Raw genomic sequence first — 16,748 nt, 5'->3', positions numbered from 1 at the left:
CCTATGCTGATCGATCTTGATACCTAAACTCTCGTTTGGATCAAGATGCGACAGCAAGCAATAGAGATCAGTCCGATATGTTCACAAAACACCCTAATATCTACTTTCGCTGATTAGGGATGCAATGCTCATTCAAGTTATGTCTAGCAACCTATAACACTTTTGATGAATAGATTAAACCTAGAATCAGGCACTAAGTGGTTAACTTGATGCAAGCCTTAAGAACAACAGTGAATGAAGACAATCGATTTATAACTTATTTATGTCAAGCTCACAGATCTAACATCCTAACACCCTAGACTAAGCAAGTTGACTACTCAGCCATGAACAGAGAAAACACAGAGATAACAGATGAAGAAAACATGTTGAATCAATAAAATAAAAGAGATAGGGTTCAGGATTCTTCTCAAGAGTGTAGAGATCCTTCTCCCTTTACAATAAGCAAATCCAACAATGGAGTTTTTGGGTCTGGTTCCTCTCTGTAAACTAGCGTAGTATGATAAGGAAAAATAGAAAAAGAAGATATATCCAAACCACAGGCGGCTGGGAGAGAAAATAGAGAGATTAGGGCAAATCCCGAAATAGGTTGTTGTTTCCTTAAAAATCTCTGCCGCTGGAACACTCCCTCGGAACAGTCACTCGGGTTGCTCCGCTATCCAGAACAGTCATCAAGACTGTTCTGCGTGAAAATCACCAAATTGCACTGTTTTCTGCCTCTTTTGTTCCAGCTGGTTCATCTCCCATCCAATGCAACTCCAGACCTGTAATGACTCGAAAAGGACTAGGAAGACTCGATAAAGACTTGAAAACCAATTTAAAAGCATATATACAAGATGTATAAAACACCATATATCAATTCCCCCAGACTTAGATCCTTGTTTGTCCTCAAACAATGTCAAGTATCAAGAACAGGGAGAAAGGTTTGAAAGTGTGGGAACTCTCCTATTCTCAGCAACCATACTTTAACCACGAATCTCTGAACCATACAAGCAGTAAAACTAGGACAACACACCCTTACCGGAACCCCACTGACTGCTGTTCAAAAATCGGCTCCATACTCTTCATCTCAAACCTGAAAAAGCAACACTATCGAGACAGAACTCCCTACATTCATTTAAGAGTAGCGTGAGCTTCTCATCACAGGCATCATTCAGGGTAGACGGTCTAGGTGTGGAACAGGCTATTTAATGGTGGAGTTAAAAGTGTTTAGGGGCTACCATTTCATTGAAGAGGATGCAGGATATCACACAAAATGGCAAGAGAGGATAGATCTATTGATGTCCACAGCCTCTACTCGTTTTTGCTCTATCTGGTGCGACTGTTCTGATGACGGAACATGCAACTGATTGTTCTGCTTTCCACTTTCCTCTACACACTCTTCAATACTTGGTACCAACTTCTTGCTCGACCTTTCCAGTGGCTCCATGTTTCTTTTCTTTCTTCCCCTTCTCCATCACATTAATCTCGTTTTTTTTTTTTTTTTTTTTTTTTTTTTTTTTTTTTTTTTTTTTGATGACTGATATGGTGATGTGACGAAGAAGGAGGTAATACATGATCGTTCTGAGTGCCACTGGTGGTTCTGATTTCGCGACCATTCTGGTTCTCCACCCCTGCTCTTGCGCAGTTCATTGGTTATAGAGCGGTTGCTCCCATAATCTGCTTGTTCTCCGTTCTGACATAATTTCTGCAGCAGTAACGAGTAGGAGGCTGCGTTGATCTTTTCCTCTCCAACCTTTTTGCACATATCTGCACATATGACACTGAAAAACAAATGCATGAAGGTGAAATAAAGGCTAAGGTGCAGGGTGGGAACTAGCTAAAGATGAGCTAGCCACTCAGGATCAGCAAGATGGATAAAAAGGATAAGAAGTCCTGAGTGTGTTCTCGTTTCCCTGATCTAATGCCCATAACAAGAAGAATTTCAGTCAAGATTAGGTTCAAGTAAGGTGGAGTTAAGTCTACCCAGTGTAACCTGATCGGCTGAGAACTTCTGGAGAATCAAGTGAGATATGTCAGGGTGTTCCAGGTCCACATGTGTGTCTTTCGCCACTGCTAAGGTCACTGAATAAGATAACTAAAGCACTAGGTGGTTAGTGATCAACACAAAATAAGGTCCTAATTCCCACAAAGTTTTGACTGACTCAATAAAAACTGACTCAAATTGACCCAAAATAAAAACAAAAGAAAGAAACGAGTTAGTAAACGACGAAAACCCTCCCCCAGACTTACTTCACAACGTCCCTGGTGTGAAAATAAATCAGAGAGAAGGAGAAAACAAGATTTTTTTTTTTTTTTTTTTTTTTTTTGGGTCGAGATACTTACCTGGCGCGGAGCAGCCTGACAGAGCAAGACGCGGTTGCTCCGGTAAAGGATGCTCTGGAATAAGAGCAGCCAGCTGCTTGCTCCAGTCAAGGGTCTCGGATTTTCTGATTTATGTCCTGGGACTCAACAAACTAAAAACAAAAATAAGTAAAAAGAAATTCCTAATGTTAATGACACTTACCAGTGGGTTGCCTCCCACCAAGCGCTTGGTTTAAGTCTCTAGCTTGACTTGGTGACTGGGATCAGTCGGGTTGAGCAGGAGGGCTTGTTCCAAAACAAGCTCCACAATCAGACATGTTCAGCTTCAAAACTCTGCTCAACAACCCTTTCACAGCAGCTTCCCCTTTCTCCTTCAGCTCATGTGTGAGAATAGCTCTGACTTTAGAGAACGGTTTAGAGGTACCTTTGCACTTTACCTCATACTCAATGGAGTTCTCATCACACTTGAGAGGTATCAAAGTCATTGTAGGATCTCCCTTGATCCTTTTCTTCTGGACTTTCTGTTTCACCCTTGAATTCCCTCTGAATTTAGTAGGATCAGTGCTAGGATCTTCATCAGAGAACAGCCTGCTCTCACCCTTATCACCATGCTCCTTTCTGGAACAACTTTCAGCTTTTCTACATCAAACACTGAGATGCGAGAGGCGTGTGATGAGGAAGATCTGGTGGGTACAGCCTTGTAGAAAACTTTCTTGTTGATGTTGGAGAAGCAGACTCTCTTGTTGGGCATATCGATGGTTGCTCCAACAGTAGCCATGAATGTCCTTCCAAATATCAAAGGCATCTCATGATCCTTGTTCATCTCAACAACTTGAAACTCAGCAGGAACAATGCATTCCCCTACTTGAACATGAAGGCTGCGGATGGTTCCATATGGGACTGCTCTGGAAGAGTTTGCAAAGGTCAGGGTCAGCTGAGAACGCTCAACATCAGCAATACCCAAATCGTCTACAATAGCCTTTGAGACGAGATTCACACAAGAACCAGAGTCACAAAGAGCATCCTTGAAGGTTGTTCCTGCGATGGAACATGGGAAAACAAACTTTCCAGGATCATCAACCTTAGGCAATACCTTCAATGCTGGTGTAGACAGTGCTTTGATATAGAGGACCTTGATCTCCTCTTGAGTCTCTCTACAGTGTTTAAAGAACTGGAGCAATGGACGAATCTGCAGAGCATCTTCGAATGCAAGTTCTTTAGGAAGCCTTCTCACCATCTTGTTAAAACCTATCAGCTGCTCTTCACTAATGGGATCCATCAGATGTCTAGGTGGAATTGGATAGGGAACCTTGGGAACATAGACTCGAGATGGTGGAGTCTCAGCAGGTTCGCTAGGAGCAGTCACTCCAGAGCTAGCAGACTGCTCTGCTCTCTCTTCTGCGCCTGAAGCAGTCTCAGCAAACGGCTGCTCTATTGCATTACAGTGCTCAGTCCTAGGATTTTTATCAGTTCTTCCAGGAAGCGTCTCTTGTTGCCTCTTGACACTCTCAACTGTTTGAGCAAGCTGAACATCGATCTTTCTTATATGGATCGCAAGATTGTCATACTTGTTATTCAGCTCAGTGAACATGTTGCCCATCCTGGTGTCTATTTCCTTGGTTACCTGATTCAACGCCTTGGCCTGAACCTGCTGACCCTGCAACAGCTGTTGCATCATCATACCCAGACCCTTCAGCTCATCTGGTTGACTGTTCCCGTTAGCTGGAACAACATGCGGATTGCTCTGCGGTTGTCGCTGGTTCTGGTTCTGAATATGCCCGGCCGTAGCTTGCTCCATGTTGAAGACGTACCCTTGGTTATTTTTCAGTAGCTGATCAACCTTGGCAGTCAGCTCATCTATTTTCTGGGCGTCAGAACTGTTCCCTTTCATGGAGAAATCACTCTCCTCTTTCTTATTAGCTGAACTAGCAGCCATGTTCTCAATCAGCTTAAACGCTCCAGCAGTGGTTTGAGTCATGAAATCTCCATTACTCGCAGAGTTTAGAGCACCTTGGTATTTCCTGTCCACTCCATCATAGAAAATGTCCAGGAGATAATCATCATCAAATCCATGGTGAGGACATTCTCTGCGATAGTCATTGAAGCGCTCCCATGCGTCGCAGAAAGGCTCATCAGTGAGCTGTTTGAAGGAGGTGATCTTGTTCCTCAATGCAGCTGTTCTCGCCTTAGAGTAGAAATGGCTGAGGAACGCTGATCGGACCTGTTCCCATGAAGTGAGAGAGCCGGTAGGGAGAGAGTTCAACCACCGTGCAGCTTTTCCATCAAGAGAGAATGGGAATAACATGCACGTGATGTAGTCTGGTGGAACACCATTCACGCGAGTGAAACTGCAGACTTTTTCGAAGCTCTCAATATGCTCCATTGGAATTTCTGTAGAGAGACCAGAGAACACCTTTCTCTGTACTAGACCATCAAAGCAGGCTTGATCTCGAAGTCCTGCCTGGTGCAGAGTGGAGGAACAATGGCAGAGCGCGTAGTAGGGATGTTACGCGGAAGGTTTCTCTGCCCGATTGGAACAGTCTGGGCCTGTTGTTCTTGCTGCGCGAGAGCAGCCTGCTCAGCAGCATCCTGCTGAGCTTGGATGGTCTGCTGCATTTGTTGCATCTGCTGCTGCATGAGTGCCATAGCCGCAGCGAGATCATCCTGATTGGCGTGATCACCCATAGTGGTGTCAGTTTGCCTTGGCTGTTGACGATTTGTTCTTTCTAACCTTGCTAGCTCCTGGTTGGTAAATGTAACTAACTCTCCTTGTGCGTTTCTCCGAGTATGTCTACTGGTCATGCACCTGGAAGATTAGCTGCAACAAAAAGGATAAGGCAAGTTAGAGGTCTTAGACTAAATAAATAACCGAAAAATAAAGGTAAAAAGATGGTCCCCGGCAACGGCGCCAATTTGATATTACGTGTATACGCACACCAAATAACCTAATGTGCACACTACCACAATCGAATGGTATGTCGATGTAGCACTTTAGGATCGAATCCACAGAGACCAACGGTTACACTTTATCTTTATGGGATCAATACTTAGCTAAAACAATATGGGGGTTTTAAGATTTGAGGGTTTCGTGAGAAACAAGTAACAAGATTAATTAAAGTATTCAGATAACTAAAATGCTAGCCTAGGGTGGTTTGATCGGGTGTTAAACAAGTGTGAGCCAAACAATTATTCAAGTTCGATTAAAGACCAGTCTAGAACTCGGATCACTCAAGTAGAACAGCCCACTGTCGTGGAACTGCCCCTATGCTGATCGATCTTGATACCTAAACTCTCGTTTGGATCAAGATGCGACAGCAAGCAATAGAGATCAGTCCGATATGTTCACAAAACACCCTAATATCTACTTTCGCTGATTAGGGATGCAATGCTCATTCAAGTTATGTCTAGCAACCTATAACACTTTTGATGAATAGATTAAACCTAGAATCAGGCACTAAGTGGTTAACTTGATGCAAGCCTTAAGAACAACAGTGAATGAAGACAATCGATTTATAACTTATTTATGTCAAGCTCACAGATCTAACATCCTAACACCCTAGACTAAGCAAGTTGACTACTCAGCCATGAACAGAGAAAACACAGAGATAACAGATGAAGAAAACATGCTGAATCAATAAAATAAAAGAGATAGGGTTCAGGATTCTTCTCAAGAGTGTAGAGATCCTTCTCCCTTTACAATAAGCAAATCCAACAATGGAGTTTTTGGGTCTGGTTCCTCTCCGTAAACTAGCGTAGTATGATAAGGAAAAATAGAAAAAGAAGATATATCCAAACCACAGGCGGCTGGGAGAGAAAATAGAGAGATTAGGGCAAATCCCGAAATAGGTTGTTGTTTCCTTCAAAATCTCTGCCGCTGGAACATCCCTCGGAACAGTCACTCGGGTTGCTCCGCTATCCAGAACAGTCATCAAGACTGTTCTGCGTGAAAATCACCAAATTGCACTGTTTTCTGCCTCTTTTGTTCCAGCTGGTTCATCTCCCATCCAATGCAACTCCAGACCTGTAATGACTCGAAAAGGACTAGGAAGACTCGATAAAGACTTGAAAACCAATTTAAAAGCATATATACAAGATGTATAAAACACCATATATCAACTTATCATTGCATTCATATGTTGATCACATAATAATATTAAGAACCACGTATATGTTCAAATGATGTCTATAGTGGCTTCCACATAACTACTCTAGCTAGGTGTCACATGTATATCAAAAGAACTAAGAGCATGTTTCCCCGTTACCATCCGCAAACGCACATTTTTGCAGTTGTTAGCGGTTATTGACGTTTTGCAACAATCACTTAAACCGCTCTAAACTGCTTCAAACTGCTCTAATCCTCTTAAATTCAAAAGCTGGTTCCAGCTAACGTTTGCGGTTACGGGAGGGTAAATTTTTTTCTTTATTTAAAAATAATATAAATACAAAATTAAAAATAAAAATTTTAAATTTTAAATTGAAATAATAGAATTATTAATATATATATATTATATATTAATTTTATTATCAATTTTAAATAAAAATATTTTCTATAATTTGTAAAAATTTAAACATATAATTTTTATATTTATTATAATATTATGATATTTAATATTTTATAATTATATAAATATAAATATTGTTAATTTATTATTTAAACGATGTTGTATTTGATGGTTAATCAGTCATAAGTATTACGCAAACGCACCAATTTCTAACCGCAGTACCAATCGTACAAATCTCTTAAAGCCGCTTAAAACCACAATCACTCTCATTTGCAAGCTCCCGCAACTGCTGAAGTTATACCAGTCATGCTTTAAGTAGACAAAAATATGTTGTAGTGGCTTGTTCTTGGGACGTAATAAGGTTTTAGCTGTTCGAGCCTGTATTCTATCGTAAACATTTTTTGAAATGTGTGTTTCACATTTTTCCTCATGAAACTATATCTTATTTCCTAGACCCATACCCCCAGATAATAGATATTATTAACCAAAATTGTACGGTTTAGATTTTTGTATTTTTCTTGACGTAGAATTGTTGTAAAGTCGGACGCAGTAGTTACTTCCTGACGAAGTTCATCGTCCAAGCGTAGAGAAATTTCACATGATAGGCAAACAAGAACAATGTTTTGCCTATTTTAGTTAAAAGACTAACTTAGGGAGATGCATCCACTGATTTCCACGGGAAGTAATGTCTTAAGTCTTTAGTCTCATCCACCATTATTCATATTAAAATATTGGGTAACTCAAATACTTTCATATAATTCTGATAAAATAGTTAGATAATTTATTTTTTGTGGATGATTCAATATTTTATATTAAACTTTTGTTTTATAAATTTTACTTTTGGATATATAGTTATTTTTGAATTACATACGATTAATATTTTTAGAAATATATATATATATATATATATATATATATATATATATATATATATATGTTTGTATTTCAGATATTTGAATATCTATTTGGGGCTGATTTTGGTTTGATTTTAGTATTTCAAATATAAACACAAGAACTTATTTGTTAACTATAATCTGATTTTAGTTTTACTTTTTTCAGTTTGATTCAGTTCTGTTTTTCAGATCTCGGATAAAATGTCGAAAGAACTACTTAGCTAGCAAATATCAGAGCAATTCCATGAGGGAGTTATCATATATTCCATATGTTCCAAATAGTTGATATTTTAGTTGAAGAAACAAAAAAATTTAAAACATACATTTTCTTCTTAAAAATAGTATTAATATAAAAATTAAAACTAATCAGCCTATCATAAAAATATAAAAACATTATTGGTAATAGAGTTTCCAATAAAACTAAAATTAAATCAACATATCATATATTTTTAAACATCAAAACCTCTTCAAAACATCATCTACTTTAGAACAAGGGTAATAGTTTTTTTGAACAAGGGTAATAGTTTACTAGACTAAAAATAAATAAAAAGTGAGAGAGATAGTGAAAGAAATTTCCATGTTCGGAACTACGCTAGGCGCTAGTTGGGCAGCAACTTCGGACCTAGCGAGTTACTAAAAAATCGGAGAGTACTCGGGAATTACGCGGAGCCTAGTTTTAAATACAATTTAATATATTTATAATATATTTAGCTAATTTTAAACATGATGACACATGTTATTAGACATAATTATATAATTTATATATATATATATTCTAAACAACCTCTTTTTGATTCGTCAAACATCTAGATTATGGTGTGTTTGGTACAAAAAAATTCTAAAATGAAGTAATTATGTGTTTGTTTTGGGTTTGATAACTAACTGTAATTATTTAGTAATGAATAATTACACAAAATTTGTTAATAATGAGTAAAAAATAATCAACTGTGTTTCAACTCTACACGGACGAGAAAAAAAAAAAAAAAACTTAGACGGTCTAAACGGAAACTAAGCGGGAATTAGGCGATCAACGCAGGAATTAGGTGGACCAGTGTCTACCTACACCGATTTGGGTATATTCGCCGCAGTCAACTTCTGAACAACGCATAGACGGCTAGGCGGCCTACGCGTATTTGAACCGGGAGAAATTCTCATACCTTTAGAATATTATTTGCGTACTTTTTGCATTATAATTGATTTTACCTTCTAAAAGTAAATAAAATTTAAGTAATTAATAAATCATAATAAATAAGAGTATTTTGTGACTGAAAAAGTCATTTTTTGAGAACTCTACCGCCAAGATTGCTCTCGTAAATTTTTCTCGTGTACAATATAATACTTTTCATCATGGAAACGAACCCCACCGCCAAGATCGCTTTTTTTTCTAAGAGGGTCCAAGTATGACATCATGGGAAAACGTCAGCGATGAAGATTCGTCAGAATGTGGAAATATGTGGTACTCAATTGCCATTGGTAGAGTATGGCAGAATAGGATTCCATGAACAGTAAATACTTTAAATATTTTATTATTTATAGAGTTATAATTTCCAAAATGTTTCTTTATTATTTTTTTATATTTTAATATATATTTTTCCTAATATAATAAAAACATCTGATTGTAGTGTATATACTTTTTTGGCAAAGGATTTTAGTGTATATAAATTACATAACATTTTGATTTCATTTATATTAATTTTATTATACTATTTGGTGTATATAAAATATATTTCATAGAATTTAAATGTGTTTTAGATATAATTTTACTAAATCTCATCAAAATATATTAAATGTTCAAGAAAATATAATGATAATTCCATTTTGAATGTCAAACAAATAATATTATAGTTGGTTTGTATTTACATAAAATGTATATACATATAAATATTTAATTTATAATTTTAATGGATCTATATATTTGCATAGGATTTCTTGAAAAAACCCAACCAGTAATAAAAAAAAAATAGTTTAGTCCTTAGGTTATACAGTAAAAATTCTGTAAATTATTAATGTTAAGATTTTAATATTTTATTAATTTATAGAATTATTAGCTTATGTTTCCTAATTAGATTTTCTCTACTTTAGGCCTTAAATAAAAAGGGAAAATATGTTGCAGAAGAAACCGAGTCAGTCCATCACTTGTACACCAGCGATCAATGTGGAAATATGTGGTACTCAATTGCTATTGATGGAGTATGGCAGAATAGGATTCCATGAACAGTAAAAACTTTAAATATTTTATTATTTATAGAGTTATAATTTCCAAAATGTTTCCTTATTAGTTTTTTTTTTAATTTTAAGATATATTTTTAATAATATAATAAAAACATCTGATTGTAGTGAATATACTTTTTTTGGCAAAGGATTTTAGTGTATATAAATTAAATAACATTTTGATTTGGCATTTATATTAATTTTATTATACTATTTGATGTATATAAAATATATTTCATAGAATTTAAATGTGTTTTTGAGATATAATTTTACTAAATCTCATCAAAATATATTAAATGTTTAAGAAAATATAATGATAATTCCATTGTAAATGTAAAACAAATAATATTACAGTTGGTTTGTACTTACATAAAATGTATATATATATAAATATTTAATTTATAATTTTAATGGGTCTATATATTTGCATAGGATTTTCTGAAAAAACCCAACCAGTAATATAAAAAAAAATCGTTTAGTCCTTAGCATATACAGTAAAAACTCTATAAATTAGTAATGTTGAGATTTTAATATTTTACTAGATTTTGACCCCCGCTTTCAAAGCGCGGAATTATTTTTGAAACATTCCAAATTTATTTGATATAAATTTGTATTTTAATTGTATCTACACTTAGATATTACAAATGAAACATTATATTCAATGTTTTGAAACCCGACCCGACCCGCAGTTAAATTACCAAATTCGGCGGTTCATATGTAATCCATTTTATTTTTCAAAAAAAAAAAATGTTATTTAAAAATTCTATAAAACCCGTAACAACCGCTAAAACCCGAGATCTGGTTATCGGTTGAACTGATAGATGATCCAATATGTAATCCGGTTTTATTTATTATTATATTTAGAGTATTGTAATATATATTCATGAACGTTCAGATGAATAGTGAATATATTATGAAATTGATATTCTAATTTTAATACAATTTTAGTCCAACTAAAATTCCATCTTGTTAATGGATTAATATTTGAGTGGATGCATACTAAAAATAAAATAGATTTGAGCATCAATAATGTGTATACGTTTATTACAAATTAATGATTTACGTTTACAAAAAAATATAATTGTTTATTTAGTTAGTTTACTTTTGTTATTCACATATTATTAGATACTTTTTGATGTTTTGTCTATAGCTTATTTTAAATTTAAAAGTTAATTTCATTATTCGCATTGGAAATGTAAATATTTATTATTTTAATTTTGATATATATTTTTATTATATTTAGTTCTTAATTTTTATAATTTATATATATAATTATATTTTTTTTAAAATTAAAATATTGACTCTTACTCTCTGGCTTCGATTTATGTTGATGTAATGTTTTATGATACATTTGTGTTAATATATTTGTTCAATAGGTTTATATTTGATATATATATATATATATATATACATGTCTGTTTGAGTAACCTATAAAAAATATATTCATTAAACTATCAATAGTAACATGTTTCATCATATAATTACTATTAACATTTATTTTATAATATATATTTATATATATTTTAATACTCTAACTATAAGAATTATATTTTTATGTATTTGGTGAGGGTTTTGAACATTTTTTTTTTGCATTAGGATTAATATATAGTTGTATATATATGAATGAATAGATATATATATATATAATTATTTATTACATTAATAACTAAAATATAATTGATTAGTTATTTGAATTTCGAATGAATATAAATTAAATTCATTAGTTTAAAAAATAATAGATTAGTTAGTTAGTTCCTTAATTTTAGGTATGATGTATATTTAGATATGAGTAGAAATAATATGAAATATAATTAAATATAATAGTCCAACCTAGACTATTTGTAAGTAGATAAAAATTGCTTCTGTTTTAATAGTATTGATTAATATATAGAATTATTAGCTTATGTTTCCTAATTAGATTTTCTCTACGTTAGGCCTTAAATACAAAGGGAAAATATGTTGCAGACGAAACCCGAGTCAGTCCATCACTTGTACGCCAGCGATCAAATGGACACGCGTCCTCACGAGAGCCAACCATCTTCCTCCAGAGCCAGCAAGGAGACACAACGGATCACCGTCGACGGCGAAAACAAACCCGAAACAAATCGTGCAACCAGAACAGCCTACCAAACGCTCAAGCCGAGAAGTCAAAAACTGGCGGATCTACGGAATCGACGAAGATTTTTAACCCCTACAATCAATCTTATTCATCCAAATTACGTGCATGTGCCACATACATCTTTATAGATAGTTGTAAGCTTGAAGATGCAACAACGCAACCGAGTGGGAGAGAAGAAACCGTTGGAGATTTAGATTAAGAGGCATGAAATTAGTTGAAGCCCTGAATCGTAAATCGAGAGAGAGAAAGAGAGAGAGAGAGAGAGAGAGAGAGAGAGAGAGAGAGAGAGAGAGAGAGAGAGAGAGAGAGAGAGAGAGAGAGAGAGAGAGAGAGAGAGAGAGAGAGAGAGAGAGAGACGGCAAGATCGAAGCTTAAGAATCCACCCCTTCCAGAAAAAAAAAGCCGACAAATACGATGCTAAAAGAGCCACCATTTCCTAGAGGCAAAGTTGGCCGACCACTGATAGAATAGGTGCGACGCTGGAGACAAAACCGGTCGGATGATACTGAAGCTGGAGAAGAAGCCCAAACCGTGGGCAAAATAACTGGCGACAAAAAAGTTTCTTCTCTCCTCTTTCTCTGTGAAAGATGTAGTGAAGGAACATAGAGAAGAGAGAGAGAAAGAGAGAGAAAAATACCTTTTGCCGATTCGTATTCACTAACGAAAACATTTATTTTTGAGGAAATTAATTTTTTTCACACTTTTTTTAACAGATCATCATATAATCTCTAACTCTATTAGATATGATAATCAACTACCTGCAGCTTAAAACTGAATATCTGTATGTTTTTTGTTTAAAGATTCTTTTTGCTATGCTCTTCATTCTAATGAAAAGTTACCTTTTCATTGAAAACATAGTATCTATATTACACTTTATTAGCTTGACGTTTTTTTTAACATTGGCTTGACGTTTAAATATGTAATACGCAAGATTGTTTGAATTTGAACAACTAATCTTCGATATCATCAATCAAGTGTAGAATCAAGATGTCTTGTAAACCTCCTCATATATTTGCACTAAAACTAGATTATTTTTTTCAAAAAAACTGATGTAGCTTCTCCTCCAAACGCGTTTTATCGCCGATAAAGGCATATTGGTTTCTTTATTAAGACTGATCGCTCTAAGAATGCAGACCCGCAATACTTAGAAATGGCTTGCTGATCACATACATACTGTAACTTGGTGGATTTACAATAGAAACCTGCATCATAATTGTATTTAACACATCCATCATTCGGTAGAGCTCATGAGACTTTAGAGGAACCTGGGCATGATTACTTGATACTCGACTTATGTTCGTTATTTAAGAAAAAATTCAATAATATTATTACTTGCAAGTCTGAGTTAAGTATCAAGTCTCGTCGTATTTGCTAATACTTGGGTTGTTACTTATTTTGTTATTGCTTGTTACTTGTTATAGAAAATACTAATTACTCATTACAAAATATGTATTACCCGCTAAAAAAACAATTTATTACTCATTAAAAGGTATTTGTTATTTGTTAAATTTATTTTAGTTTCAATTATTTACAAATAATTAGATATTTTATTGACAAGTATTAAGTCTCGTCATATCAAATAATTAGATAGTTAAGTATCAAGTCTCTTCATATTTTCTAATACTTGGGTTGTTACTTATTTTGTTATTGCTCGTTACTTGTTATAGAAAATACTAATTACTCATTATACAATATGTATTACCCGCTAAAAACAATTTATTACTCATTAAAAGGTATTTGTTATTTGTTAAATTTATTTTAGTTTCAATTATTTACAAATAATTAGATATTTTATTGACAAGTATTAATTTAGCAAATAACAAACCGAGTCAAATAATTTGTAAGTATTATTTTTGTTTCTGATACCTGATATATGAGTACTTGATTCAAACAAACAAAATAAAAATAATAAATCAAATTACTCAAACAAACTAAGTTAAGTAACAAGTAAGATTATCAGGGGAAAAACTTGGTGAATTTCTAAAAGATTTAAAATAATGATATTTTAATTTCTCTAATTAAAACAGAAATGCTCTCTTAAATCTAACTTTTTGTAGGATTTTAAATTAAAACAACTCTCTATTATGAAGTAGCTAGGAAAACAAAATTATATTACTATCTATGTTTCCAAACAAAAAATAATTAATATTGTGTCTAAACAATAGAAAACATTATAATTGACTAAAACATTCAACTAAGTTATAAAAAATCAAAAATATGTATAACCCTTTTTTGTCATCAACATAAACAAATTCGATTAAGACTCTGCTAACCAAACAAATGAATATGTGTCCATAGGGACAAAATAGGACAACTGATTTCGTGCACCACGAGCAAGATTATCTGCTTTTGTATTTTGAATCTGAGGTACATATGTTAGATGAAAAGTAGAAAAGCTTTCATTGAGGTGATCAATATCTTCAAGGTATTGCATATGATGGTTTTTTTTTAGTTTTGAAACCATTTTCACCAACTGAAAGTAATAAGTATAACTTATTTTTGTAGGTGTAGATACTACAAAATAATTTCGAACTGTATCAAATCAATTAAATTAAGAGATTATTTTATTTATATTTTCATAAATAAAAAATTACATTCATTTAAATTGAAATAAAGTTTCATATTAAATTAAATACTGAATATAAATAAAATGCAATAAAGTGACATCAAATAAATTTTATAATAAACATTTTATAGAAATACATCATAAAATTGATATAATAAATTACAAAAATTTCACTAAAAATTCCTATCTAAAAGAGTTGAAATATCTAAAAATTATGTTAAATAATACCTTAAATAATTTTGTATTTAATAAATACAAAATAATATAATTGTATATATGTATAAATATTCAAATACACTAAACAGAAAATGTTTAAAAAAAATAAATTCTATTTTGTTAAAAGATATTCCCGCGTTTTAAAAGTCTATTAAAAAGTTTCTATAATTTGACGACAAATAATCCGAGTGGTCGAACGGGTCCGACATAAACAAGAAAAACAAAAAGATTATACGGACGTTTATTTATTTTTATATAAAACAAATATACATATAAATCATTATACATTAAAAATGACTACATTGTACAATACGAAATACACACTTAGTTATCACTTTCCAAAACTGAATCGTCTTTAATGGCTCTCTACAAATCTTTCCAGCCTTTCTGTTTCAGAAGAAGTTAATACATGAAGAAGTTCAAATCGAAAGTTATTTAGCAGCTTATGGTTCGTTGTGCGATAATTAGTGAATATACGTAGATCCTAGTTAGATTACTCTTAAAAACAAAATCCAGTCGCTCGTGTTGGTTCGTTTTTATTTAGAATAGACGGCTAACGTGACCGATAACGGATAACTGATGATGAATCCGATTATTTTACACCATGTTGACGACATCATAACATATCTGATTGTAGGATAAATTATACATTTGACGGCTAAGTATATAAATGTCTGATGGAATAAAGATAAATGCCCAGAGGTATCTTGTTCGGGTGCTTTCAAACAATTATTCAGAGAAACACAGCTGCGCTTCGTCGACCTCAAAGTCACCCTCATGCGGAATGATAGAAACGTATCTATACAACTGAAAATAGGACATTTTGATTAGCCGGATAATTAGATAAATACATGTTTTAATTGATGATTGGCCGGATGATAGGCGAGACGCACCGGTAAAACATTACAGAAATCTATTCGTACAGCTATATTGTACGAGTATGTCTAACTAAGTTATTATCCGGTTGTTATAGCTAAAACAAGACAAATAAATAACACGCTTCAGTTAGCTTAGCCGGCTATCTTTTAGAATTTCGTTACAATGTCATCAGTAGTTGGATAAACATGAATGGTCAAAAACCAGGAAATGATAAACAAGAAGTGTGAAAAATGCTTACATTTTTAGCAGTATCCAACGTCCTTGCGTGTGCTAGCTTGATACCATTCCCTGGGGGGGGGGGGGGGGGGGGGGGGGGGGTGGGGGGGTATGGAGGGACTGGACGTATCCGGACAGAGCTATGGTGCTTTGAGACAACGATATATCGTCTCTTTATACTGGTTCCTCTCCAGCAGCAAAAATCTGAGATGGTAACTCAATGGTCTCCATATTTGCCAACGGGAGATTAGATGAAATCAAGACCTGAGCTTGAACAGTATAAGAGGCGTGTGTTAGCCCTAATACTGAAAAAAATTCAGAAAAGGAAAAACAAAGAGTGACTTACAATCGTACGGATACAATCAAGAATGGTGTGAATGAAGAACATGATCCGGCAGATGTGATATCATTTTGGAGAAAGGATTTCAACAAAGAGTTGGTCTCGTATTCGATGGACGGGAGACTGTTTCGGAACAAGGGTTCCGTCGGAGAAATTAAACGGATTGAGATGGATTGGAGATAATTTCTTAGCAAGGGTTCTGATGGATAAAACAGAGAGATTGTGAGAGAAAAGCGGATCATATGTACGGAGAAACCAAAGGGATTTAGAAATATTAGATAGATATTTTTGAAATAATAGTGTATCGAGTGAAGCGATGAACATGTTTTCTCTCTTCACGCATAATAATGAGATACTAGATCTTGACCCGCCCGACCGGGCGGGTATTTATTTTATGTTTTTAATTTTTTTTTGTTTATATTAAATGATGTATTTGTAATATTGAAACATAAATTTATATTGAAAATTATTCTTTGCAGTTATAATAAAAATTAAAATTAAAATT

At 33.9% G+C, this 16,748-nt stretch overlaps 1 long non-coding RNA gene and 1 other non-coding gene across 2 annotated transcripts; one reads left to right on the top strand and one right to left on the bottom strand.

The window, feature by feature from the left end:
• Window positions 1-4,367: 4,367 nt before the first annotated feature.
• Window positions 4,368-4,474, top strand: LOC117134457. Its single transcript, XR_004458643.1, has one exon. It is a non-coding gene; the product is annotated as a small nucleolar RNA R71 (small nucleolar RNA).
• Window positions 4,475-13,329: 8,855 nt separating this feature from the next.
• On the bottom strand, window positions 13,330-15,992 carry LOC103868957. Its single transcript, XR_633089.3, has 2 exons — window positions 15,926-15,992; window positions 13,330-15,615 (listed from the first exon to the last, which is right to left on the bottom strand). It is a non-coding gene; the product is annotated as an uncharacterized LOC103868957 (long non-coding RNA).
• Window positions 15,993-16,748: the final 756 nt, after the last annotated feature.

The sequence above is a fragment of the Brassica rapa genome, chromosome A05, assembly GCF_000309985.2.
Source record: "Brassica rapa cultivar Chiifu-401-42 chromosome A05, CAAS_Brap_v3.01, whole genome shotgun sequence".
Taxonomy (NCBI): Eukaryota; Viridiplantae; Streptophyta; class Magnoliopsida; order Brassicales; family Brassicaceae; genus Brassica; species Brassica rapa.
The sequence above is the reverse complement of the archived record's forward strand: the minus strand, read 5'-3'. Positions and strand labels throughout refer to the sequence as shown.